Here is a 12,865-nt window from a genome sequence, read left to right as displayed (position 1 = left end):
GTTGTTGGTTTTGTCCGCGGCGTTGTCACTATAACAGGCACTGACGCCGCGTGGGAGTGTGTGTGTGTGTGCGTGCGTGCGTGTGTGTGTGTGGCGTGGTGACCCAGCATGACGCCGTAGTAAGCATCGCACATGGCTGCCAGCAGACAGAGAGAGAAGGAGTGTGGGAAACTGAAGGAAAAAGACAAAGAGAGGGAGGGAGGGAGAGTGATGGAGGAAAATATGTAGATGAAGAAAAGGGAAAAGAGAGGAAGAAAGAGACTAGAAATTAATGGTGACAGAAAAGCTAAAAATGGGAAACATGAAAAGAAAGACAGAGGGAGGGCGATAATGTAAAGGACAGGAATCAGCAAGAGAGAGTGAGAAATAGAAAAAGGGAAGAAGAGAAATACACACACATTCTGTCCCAGTTACTGTCAGCTGCATGTCAGGCTTTATTTCTCAATGATAACTTAATCTTTCCTCAACACTCACACACACACGTCTCATGTGTATCTGAATTATATTGTGGGGATTTTACAGCCATCAGCTATAAATATTTAATTTTCTCTGATGTAAAAATCTTTACGTCGTTTTGGTGTGAAAAATGGTTCTAAATATTAGATAACCCATGAGCCTCTGCAGTCATTACTATGGAGAGAAGCCCAAAATCATGAAAACATCGAATATTCAAAACACTCCATCACTCCATCAGAAGCATTTATTCGCTTTATTCAAAAGGAAAAGTCAGAGCTTGTCAATTTCCTGGAGTCATTTTGCATGTTATCACTAGGATTTTTTTGCTTTTTATCATTTCACACTTTCTCTATCTCTGAACCACTAACACTCAGTCACTGTAACCCTAACTAAGATGCTGTTAAATGACACATAAAAAGTTTAAAATGCAGAGACATGACACATGAAATGTCCTGAAGAGTCAAACAGCTGACATTCAGCCTGGTTTGACCTCCTTTTACACATTTACTCCCAATTTTCTCTTGACATTGACAAAGGACGCTTCCATTTTTCCATGGAAAAATCTAATTACAGCAAACAGTGAGGCTAACAGGACCCATTAAGCTGGGAAGACACTGTGCTGGACTCAATTTTAACGCCAAAACTGGTCACTCCTGGCTAATGTTCAGGTTGAATTTAATATTCAGGTGTGTAAAAAGGACACAGGGACAGAGTGACTCAGAAAGAATGAGATGGAGAAGCAGAAAAAGAGAGAGAGAGACAGGGCGACCATCTTTTTTGGTCGTTCTTGTTATTGTTTTTCTCCTTCGCTCAGTTTTCCCCTTCTCAGGTTTCCCCCTCACTACGTTTCCCAACATATCATTGGCCTTGGTGTGTGAGAGTGTGTGTGTGTCTGGAGCCATGGGATGAAGTGTGTGGTTACCCACTGGTGTGACCAGGGACACAGGGGCACCTCGCTCTCTCTGTGTCTGTCTATGGCTCTCTCACTCTGTCATTTTCTGCTGCCTCTGTCCTCCCTCTGTGTAATGTGTTATATTTGCAGAGGTCATCTGTTTTCTGAAGCCTGTGAAAAACTGCCGTGTTTGAAATCTGTAAATGAAGAATTGAGGGTAGATACCAACAAAACGGTGACATTTTGAAATATAATGTTACGGATTACGTGCACAGTATTTTGTTAGGAATTTGCTAAGGCTCAGTGCAAAATGACTGTGGCTGTATTGCATTGACACGACCCATTAGAGAGGACTTCTCAGACTCTCAGTAGGTTGGAGCTGGGTCACTGGCGACACTCCGCTCACCTGTGTGACTGGTGGTGAATGTTATATTAGTTTGTGGCAGTCTGTCCTCCAGCTTTCACTTTTGCTTTTGTTGTATTTAGTTCGTATTTTGTTTACTATCTACTGAAATTTGAGTTCTCACCTTTTGTGTGAGAACATTAGGCTATAATGTGCTTATTTTTCATATTCTATCCAGACAGTCTCATTTGGATGGATTTATTTCTCTAGGCTGATGTGACGTGTTTGGGCAGTTGTGAATGCAGCAATCACACTCAGACACAGACCAAAACAACCAGACCCTTGAGAGGAGGTGGTCTTGTTGTCTCGTGTAGTTAGTTTGTTGTGGAACCTTGATCCAACCCAACTACCAGGTATATGCTGTAAGTTTGACCCAATGGCTCCTGTAGCCAGGTGTGACGTGTGGTGCAGTTTGTGTAGTAGTAGCTGCTATTACTTCATGTTAAATTGCATAGCAGTGCTTCTCTATGTATGTCACACCTGCTAAATCACTCCTGCACACGCTTTTCCCCAGATGATATAAGGATTCAAACCAGCAACCTTTCAAGCACAAGCATCCCTCTCTGAGCTTCCAAACCCTCAAACCCCAACTGAACCTCTTAATCAGCAGGTCTGAGACAAGGAGAACCACCAGCCCAACCTGCTGGACCTGAGTCCACTCCCAGGAGACCTAGAACTCTAAGCGGCTGTGAGGAGCTTCCAGGTTTCTGGACAGAGAGGATTTTATCACAGGCTTGATTTCTTCTATAGCAAAAAAAAAAACAAAAACACAGAAAAAACAGATCCTCGGGTCAAACTGGAAAGGACAGAAAACCAGAAAGAAAGTCAGTTTTGACTGCTTCTGGCAACCACAATACTTACGTATGTGCAAAGGGGATATGACGCCACTGACAGGCAACCAAATGAAACGGACCATGGCCTTGATTATAATTATGGATTTCTCTAGGTTTGAAAATTGATGGAAACATTTGGTGTAACGTAAATACACAGCTGAACAAAATAACATAGGTCCAGTCATTTATAAAAATTTTAATGTGGAAAAGTTACATGTTATACCTTTAAGAAACAAAGGCACTGTAAGTTTTACATCTTTCTTCATTTTCGTCACGGCAGCACTGCTAATGTCCTTTGTGTATGTGTCTTTTCCTGTTTTTCTCTTAGCTACATGTTCCAGACTCACACACACACACATACACTCACACACGCACATACAGTAGAAGGAAGCAGTAGTAAACAGCAGTGACGTCAGATTGATGTGTGATCAACAGCAGCACAAGAAGAGGTGTCATGGTTAAGGTCAAGGTATGCCTCACACACACACACACACACACACACACACACCATGGATACATTAGCTGGACACAAATTCTGCTGCAAACTCAGCCTCACTGTGTCTCTCCCCCTCAGAGGGAAGACATTTAAGAGGAAGGAAGAGGGAGGAAAGAAAGGACAAAATTATTCATCCATTTATTTTTACCACGTAGTCTCCTTGAGATCAGGGTATCTGTTTCTACAGCATCCTGGCCAGTTTACAGGTTTAAAAACATATACATTTATATGTTATGGAGTCTTCCTGCTCCATGTAGATATGCAGTTTGATTGTGTCAGTGTTGGTATGTACATTGAGAGGAAGGCGCATGTTTCTCTTGCTCATCTGATCAGCATTTATACAAACCTGTGACGTTTTAGAGATACTCGTTCATGCCTGACTCTTAAAAGAAGAAGGAGCTCACTTCATCCTTTAAAATGTCTTTGTGGGTAATTTTTTTTTCTGCTGAAATGTTAGTTGGCTTCAAAGAGGGGAATGTTTACTCGTCTATCAACTTCACTAACACTATGTATGTTTTGATGATGCTTCTTGAGAGGCTAAATTTGATTCATATTTTTGTCAAAGAAGAGTTGAGCATCATTTAGCTCCAAATGAGGGGAGACTGATGCCACCTGGGGTGAGAGTGGCATTAATTCCAGAGATCCTGCCTGATTGGGCACAGCAAGTGACAGGGCATAAAAGGTTTTAGAGGATGGCAGACTGGTTGGTCTGTTTTTTTTCATGCTCCAGGAAACTGGAGGAGGGCCAGGGTTTTATGCACCGTGAAGGTTTTTCCCGCTACTTGACTCTAAGTGATAAACTTAATGAAATAGTTTTTGTTGCCAGCTGACCATCTCTCTGGTGCTGTGTCTGCTCTGTAATGCTGAACCAGCTAGTTCATTCTTTCCTCAATCAGAAGATGGGGAGGTGCAGGTGAAGGATCTGGTGCAGAACAGACTGCAGGAGGCAGATATAGAAATTAAATGAAAAGCAATGCCGTATGTACTTGTGCTGCATTAGTAGAAAAGGAAATTTCCCCCCAAGAGTACATGGAATTTGGATGTAGGACCACCCCCTGAGCTGGATTAGAATTTAGGTTCAGGGACTCACCCCCAAAGTGGGTGTAGTACAGTGGAAACCTGTGACAATGGCTACACCTTAAGTTATGTGTTGTCAAGTTTCCGAAATAAAATGCCCTGTCTGGCACCAGAAAGTTCCAAGTTGGGAAAAGATGGTGGTTTTTGGCTAAATAAAATATCTGATAGCACTGACAAGCATCTTGTTCTAACCTGAACAAACAGCTTTGAGTTGCTTGAACAGAACAATGAAGTTATTAATCATGTTTCAGCTGACAGGAGGAACCGTAGGGAAATGAAATTCATGGAAATGTTACATCAGTCTGCTTTCCAAGGTTCTCTGTTCAAATCTGTAATATTATTTAGTTGTCTGGTCGATTATTTTCTGTTATCAAGTATATTTTGTTTCGGATTGTATTGGAATCAGTGTGCGTACAGTTAGTTTTGGGTCAGTCTTGAGTTGTAAAAAAAAAAAAAAGGTTCTTTAGTTCAGCAAACCTGGAACCCAGAAACCTGGAAGCCTCTGGGAGCTTCTTGGAGCTGTTGTGATGTTGTGTCTCTCGGGATGAGTCGTGGTTCTGATTGTGTGGTCTGCTGCTGCTTTTGGCTTTAGACGAGCAGCAATAAAAACTTGGACCTTTCTAGAGGCTGTTATGGCTGACCTAGCAATTCAGGAGAGACCAAACCAGGACCAAACAGCAGCTGCATACAAATAGTCATCAGGTGTTTCATAGGATGCTCTGCCCACTTTGTACTTGTGTTTTTAGGACCCATATCATGATCTGTACTGTCTTCTCTGAGCTGTACAGGCCTACACCTGATTTTGTGGATCTCCAGTGAAGAAGTAAATCAGCCCAGATGTATCAAATGTTTAATTCAGCGTGGCGACAGGACACAAAACTGTTCATGGACATGCCATTTATTGGGGGAACTGAATTTGTGACCTTCTAATTAAAGGTCAGTGCCGCTTTGCTGAATCTCAGTCGTCTGGCTTGGAAAAACACTCGCTCGACACTGAGCTGTGTCAGACCTGAGTCAAGCCAAAGCCTTAGTCCCATCAGACCAAAAGAAGAGAGAAAAGCCAATATCTTATTTTTGGTTTGGCTCAAAATATCTTTCATGTTTTGGTGTGGAACATGTGAAGCAGTATCCCTATCCACTTGACATTGTAGATTAATAAGCCATCTGACAGATTTTTTCCCCAGCATTTGTCATCTTTATCATGTTGAAATTGTTAAAAGTCGAGAAAGATGGGAAAGACAAGCCCAGGACAATGTGTTAACTCCATACAATCTTTTATCCCACTGAGCCACCAGGATACACCTGTTATCAATTACTCATTGACTGCCTGTAATGATAAAACCTGAGCAGCTGCCTCTGCTGACAGGATTTCATTAATCTGGAAACTTTAGTGTCCAGTAATGGCCCAAAAGAGATTTAGAGGAGTCTTTGTCCAGACAAGAACAAAATGACAAAAATGTTATTTTGTTTTGTTCGTCTCCAAAAAATTTAAGGTTGGGTTTTAAAACATTGACAGTTAGCTGAGTGTATTTGGCAGTTTAGGGTTGTGACTGGCAAGAATAACGCATAGTCCTGTAACTTTAGCAACATATTTAGAAAAATTGCCAGTTTTCTCAGCCTGGACCGATTTCAGACCTGTGTCTGTCTTACACAGGGTCCATATATACTAACTAGTCCTTCAGGACAGCAATGCAATAAGGATATTATATGGTCCCATAGGTGAAACAAAGTCTTAAGTCATACCTATTAAGTCCTGAGTAAAGTCCCAAATCAAGACTGCCCAATACAGAGTCAGGTACTCAAGAGAACCCCAACAAGTCCTGAGTCATGCCCCCGAGTCAAGGCATTGTTTTGCAAATTCAAAAGTTTCAGTTCATGAGACTGAAGTCATAAGTCCAGATCCAAATCATAAACTATGCTTTTGAACTCTAAACAAGTCATGATGTGTACTTGTATCTGACTCAAGTCCAGGCTTGTGGCTCGAGTCCACACCTTTTGAAAAGGACTGCATGAGATCAGCAGCAGCTGCTTTGCAGCAAAATCCACTCAGTCACAGAGAGTAGAAGTAAATGAAACGGTGATTGAAGTTTATGTTTGAAGCCAAGAGAGAAAGAGCAACAGAAAAAAGAATAGCATGGCAGTGTGAGCTTGTAGATCTTCTCCAGTGGGTGAGATGTTTTCAGTCCCAACATCAGGACATTTCAGTCCTCCAGACCAGATGACTTAAACACAGTTTGGTTTGGACAGCAGGCAGTAAGAAATAAAGTCTAAGTATTTAAAGCTAAATCAACTAGTATTTTGCTCAGGTTTGGTCCCATCTAAATCCCTGGGTTAGAAGCCATAAGAGCTTCTAGAAAGATCCAGGTTTTTATTGCTACTTTACTAAAGCCAAGAGATCCACCAGACCACAGTGTGTGACCTGGAGTCTTGGCAGCAGTTTATTTTAAAACCGTACTGTATAGAGACTGTAGATGGACTCAGTTAGGTCTCTTCTGGTGACTGTAATGAAGTTTATAATAAATTTTCTTTACTGACAGGATTCTAATTGGAAAAATTGACCATGATTTCTTCTTTCTTTATCCTGTAATTCAGCTTCAAATGGCATAAAATATTATAAATATAAACAGATATTGCTGAGTGCAGGTATTGTGAGGCTCAGTGATGCTTTGAGATAAATGTTATGTCAGCAGGCTAAAGTATGCACAGTGACAATGCTTACATGCTAATGTTTAACAGGCACAATGTTCATCATATTCATAGATTTATATTTGCATATCAGATATGCTACTTAGCATTAAACACAAAGTACAGCTGAGGCTTAAAGGGGATGTCATTAGTTTTGCAGGTATAGATATAAATACTGGACAAAATAAAGAATATGACCTGATGACAGCAGTTGAAAAGTAAAGAGATGACAAAAATGATAACAGTTAATCCTGAGGAGGACATGATTGTGTGCACCAGATTTCATAGTAGAGACATAAAGCTCAAAACAACAGTTGTCAACCTCATGGCCTTATAGCAGATAAGGAAAAGTCAGGTAATCGTTCTCTTCATCCTCTAGGGACCATGAATGTCTTTATGAAACTGACTGAAGTGGTGGACCAACATGTTCCTCAGTTTTACTTTTCCACTTTCCAATCCAGTATACTGTATTTATACATGTTTTAACCTGCTCTGATCCTCTGGGTTTGGAATCACAGAATTAGCTAAAGGTGTCTAGGTGAGTGCATCTCCAGCGTTGTGCTGATGAATCAGGCATTTCTTAGAACACAGAGTAATTTGCAGCCTTTAACAGTGCAAACAGATTGATGTTTCAACTCTTGTCTTCATCACAGTCACAGGTTTTTTTTTCTTTTGATCAAATTCTAACTGAACTCTATCATGGTCCTTAAACATCTGATAAATGTCAAGACTTCTTGAACAGTTTTGTAAACTCTGTTTTTTCACACACAGCATCTTCCAGTGTGACAACCCAATAATGACAGTGAGCAACTCTTTAGTTTTCATCCAAACCAAACAGAGCATGATGACTGTGTTTGAGTCATCTGCAGCTGGATGGACAGAATGAACTTTGACAACACTGAGGCTGAAGGTTATTTATATATCAAACCTTCAGTGACAGTTATAATCTCAAAAGGGTTCTGAGAGGCTCAATAAAGAAAACAAAATAAAATAAAATTCCCAGCAGTAATGAACACTGACACTCTGCTGGTCTGAGCTGAAATGTCAAAACAATGTTGGGATTGTTGTGTCAAAGTGTCAGAGGTCAGATATTGTTGACATGTTATATGGGAAGTAAGAGGGTGAGCACAATAAAGAGAGAAGGAAATGGAGAAAATGGTTGAGAGAGGTGGAGATAAAGAGGTAGTGAGTTTAACCTCCTGTTCTCAGCTCCAAACATCCTGTGGGAGGGAAAACCCCGAGCGCTCTGCAACAGGTGCTTCACACATACAGAAAAACAATAATCAAGGGAACACATGTTAAGTTCTGACATCTTTTCCTCTTTTGCTGCGTCTATTTGTTCCCACCCCCCCTTTAGAGGCTCTCTACAAACCTGCAGAGACATGGAAATGATGGAAGTGTAAGCTGGGAACAGACTATTGAACAAAGACTTTTTTTTCAGTCTTGACAGACAGAAGCACATACTGAATGCCAGAGAGACAACACTGCCTGACAGGTATCAGCTAGCCCTGACTTCACATGAGAATACAAATGCTATACCCACAAGCCTCCTTTCTTGCAAAATGTAAAAGTCTGACACACAGGAGTGATTAGTATGAGTGAGGTTTGGTACTCTAACCCTCGGCTGATGGAAGGAGCATTGTCAAACTCTCAATCTCTGCCACAACATTGACAGCTGAAGCCCTCTGCTTTTTCTTATTCTTGGCTAAATACTGTATATGAATACAATCATTAGCTGATCCTGGATCCAGTTTCACAAAGATTCTAGAGAAACAAAGACAGATTTTGACTTAAGTAGTCACACTTTAGATAGATATCTGAATTTGCCTATTGCACAAAAAACATGGCTGACTGAGTAACTGCATCAAACTGCTCAGCCCTCTGGAAGAATTCAACAGCTATAGAACATTTTACAATAATACAAAAAACCTCCAGTGATATAAAATCTCAATCTTAAAGGGTTTGAACATACAGATTTCCATGGACCATGTGGTGAGGTCAAAAGCCCCAGAAAACAGAGTATGTGTAGATTGTTTTGTTGGCTGACTCAAGTTTGACAAAATAAATTTGGCTCAAGTTTCACTCACAGTAGTTGCTTTTCCTGGAGCTTTCGACTGCATCCCATGGTCCTCATCAGTGGATACCGTTTGCTCTGTTGTCATGAAAATGGTTTCTCTCTCTGTCCTCTGCTAAAGTGACTGAATGCTCAAAATTGACTCAGATAAAACTTGATTTATGTCACATTTACACAAAGTTCTTTACAGATAGAGCATGAAATGTACATTTTACGCTCAAATTGACAAATATAAGGCGGTGTCTCAACAAAGTGAAGTTTCAAGGAGATAGGAAGGAGACACTATGTTCACAGAGGAAATTTTTTAACTAAAAACATCCCTTCATTTCCATTAATCAAACATAAGATACACAAACACATCCTTTGTTTTTTTATTAATCATAATATGTAACATATTTTATACCAAAATATTTCACAAGGCTTTGGGCCTTTATTACTGATAAATCAAATGCAGCTGGCGTCTCTAAACAAACAAAACACAAGTTGCTTTATCAAACCCAGACTGCAACAACCGCAGTGAATACTGGACTTGATATTTATGTAATAATTCACAGTGGTGCTTGTGACAACAAACCTGGACCCTCTTATGGCCCTTAAATTGAGTTTTGTCTTGTGGATCATCCATGTTAACCAGCAACAATAGCCACACACTGCCAACCACACACAGTAGAACAAATGTCTGATAATGACAGTTGAGGCATGTGGTTTCCTTTATAACACAGAGCATATATATGCCTGAGAGTAGTCTAAAAATATCATGCCAGAAACTAATGTATTTAACACCAAACTCTGGCTTTTATCAGTGAATTTCCTTTTCCATTAGTTTTTGTTGTGTTGTAATTACATGCTGTCACCAGCAGATGGCAGCAGAAGAACATCTGTCTCCTCCAGCTAACCCTGACAGCCTCAGCACAGATGTAAACAGGACAGACGGGGCACATGTATGACTGTGTCTTGGCGCTGTGACTGACATATGTCAACATCTGTCTTCCTCTACCCATAAGCCCCTCTGCTTTGGAGGTTTTTCCTGTTACAATGACTTTTAACCAAACAATTCTGTTGTTGATGAACTGACACTGTCACTTTTAGCAGCGTTGGTGTCACTTGAGTTCAAATGACATCATTGTCTTTTGCAAAAAATGCTAGGTGTGAACACTACCTCTGCGTCACTGCGTGTCAAGGCTGTTTGAGAGGCTTTTCAATCCAGCAACAACACTTACAATTCACCTCAGAATTTAGAGGCAGGTCTCATGTACATAGCAGAGAAAGAGTGGGTGAAGGTAAATGCAGTGATTGTTGTGTTTGTGCGGCATATTAGAGACCAACAGGAGAGCAGAGGGGTAATTCACAGAGCAACTCAGGCTGTAAGATGAATTTGTTTTTCCTCTTCATAAAACAAAGCAGGATGGCTGCCAGTTAAATTTGTCAGGTGATCAGAGGAGCATCCTGTCAGCTGATGAAAGTAACTTTGATACATGTAACCATCTTGGTTTGTGATAGTAAAGGATACTGCATGTTGATTTCTGTTTTCATTTTTTGTTAATATTTTTGGGGCATTTTGCTTTCATGGGTAGTGCACAGTGTAGAGGCAGACAGAAAACAAGCAGAGAGAGAGCAGTATGACATGCATCAAAGGTCTCCAGCTGAAATCAAACCTGGGACGCTGCGTCGGTGATACAACATCTAGCTGCATAAGCTCAGCTTTGTTAATCACAGGCTAGTTAGAAACAATAAGTGATAGACTGTTATCTGTACATTTTGATTCCTTTTCCTCCTTTATAAAACAACTACCCTTCAATAACATTTTGTCATTTAGTATGGAAATGATCAAACAACCACAGAGGAACAGAGGAACTACTGGAATGAAAAACCCAGACCTATAACAGTTATATTTACATTTTGAGCGGTTCTGATTTGAGCAGTGATCGTCTGCTCTATGTGTTCAGGTTCTGTGTCACAGACGTTACCTCACCGATCAGCTGTGATGTCATCCCATCTCTGTCCCTCCCTGACGCCTTTTCTCTCTCTCTCTCACTCGATCCGTCTTTCTCGTTCTCCGTCTATTCCGCTCCGTCTCCCTACTCACCTCTGCGTCTCCTCCTTCTGTCTTGCTCTCGTTCTCCGTCTTCGCTCTGTCTCTCTCCTTCCCAGTGGTTACAGAGCAGCTGCAGAAACAGCACTCGCACATTTTAAAATACGTGCTGGCGAGCCTGTATTTGGTGTCTTCATTCAGACATGGTATGCATGCACGGTGAAACAGATGTGCATAAACAGGCAAGCGCACATGGAGAAGAAGCATGTGCACTCACAGTTTAATTCAAGTCATCTTTCTACAGAGCAGCTACCTTGAATGTGCATTCAGAGTAAATATGAGGTTTAATTATGAGGCAGCATGAAATCAGGAAGATGAAAAGTGATGCAAACAGCAAGGGCATAATTCCTGTCTCCTGGGAACTGATAAAGATGCTACAGCAGTCACCAACAGTCTTTCCTAATGAGTGTGAAGTGTTCTTAATGGGTTACGATTCCAGGGTGCAATACACTGCATACACTGATGAGCTAAAACATAATGAGCACTCACAGCACATGTCAAGGTCTGGGATATACTGCAGTCAGCATCAGCTTCTTTTAAACACAACCACAATGTCTCTCCAACCTAAACCATTTCACCACCATTAACCACAGAGGTGGCAAATCAGAAAACAGCCCCATGAACAGTTTTCAAGGGACACTTGTCATCATGTCATCCTTCAGACAGGGGGCGTCACATCAGAAAGTCGAAGGAAGGAAGTCGACGACAGATGACATTTTTAGTTGTCTGACAAAATACATTATCAGTCTGTCTTATCTACAGGATTTCACTTCATTTTATAATGTTTCATATTTTACAATAATAACCCAGGCAGGTTGGGGTGGAGGGTGGTGGTGGGTGCACAGACTGCACACCTGTCACACCAGAGATCATATCCAGAGTCCTGTCTGTGGTTTAGGGGAAAAAAAAAAAAAAAAAAAGCTTTCTGGTTAAGGTTAGTGAGCAATTGCAGTTTTGGTTAAATTGAAATGAAATGTTTTGTCACTGTGAACTTTTTCTGTCTGAAACTAAACCACAACCTTAACCAACTGCTGTGTGCCTAAACAGAAACATAAATAACTGTAATGTTGTTGTAGTCAAGACAGGTCAAGAATTCATGTCCATTTCTTGAATTGACCGAGACAACAGGCTTGACAATAGAGGATGCCCTATTGAAACCCAATGAAAAAAATCCCTTGTAATACTATGAGAAGGGTTATCTCTCTTTGCATTCAGCCAGTGTTTGTGAACATTAGAGGAACTGCATCTTAAGACACGTAGCACAATCATCTTGTTCCTCATGTCTTTCTTCGGCTTTAGTCTAACAGAGAAACCTGCCGTTGGGAACGACAGATGCCTCTTGGTCTTTCTGCATCATTACACTATCACAGTCTCACTGTCTGCTGTCTGTATGAGTCTTTGTGTGGCTGAATATGTCTTTTCTAACTGAGTGGGTCAAGCTCAGTTCAGCAGTGTGTCTGTGTGTTTGCTCTTTTCAGACAGTTTGACACAGTGATTCTACCTGGTGGTGGATGTGAATGTCGCCCCACCTGGAGGCTTCAATCTCTCTGCCTCATAATGTTTTATTGGCATGTTTTATTGTGTGTTATAGCTGATATTTCTGCAGTTTAATTCACTCAGTATGTGTAATTTTCTATGGGTGATTAAAATGTACAGAGAGCTGAAAACATAACCTGCCAAACTCTTTAATTAATCTAATTTGGATCTGGGAGATCATTTGACAACCAGCTGTGGAAGTATTTACAAAACACTCAGTTGTACAAGTTTCACATTTTGTTTTCTAGTGAAACTGTAGAAGTATAATCAAGTACTCATTATGCACTTGTCAGTGTTTTATTACAGTGTAAATTGTAATTG

This window comes from Lates calcarifer, linkage group LG6, assembly GCF_001640805.2.
Source record: "Lates calcarifer isolate ASB-BC8 linkage group LG6, TLL_Latcal_v3, whole genome shotgun sequence".
Lineage (NCBI taxonomy): Eukaryota > Metazoa > Chordata > Actinopteri > Centropomidae > Lates > Lates calcarifer.
The sequence above is the reverse complement of the archived record's forward strand: the minus strand, read 5'-3'. Positions refer to the sequence as shown.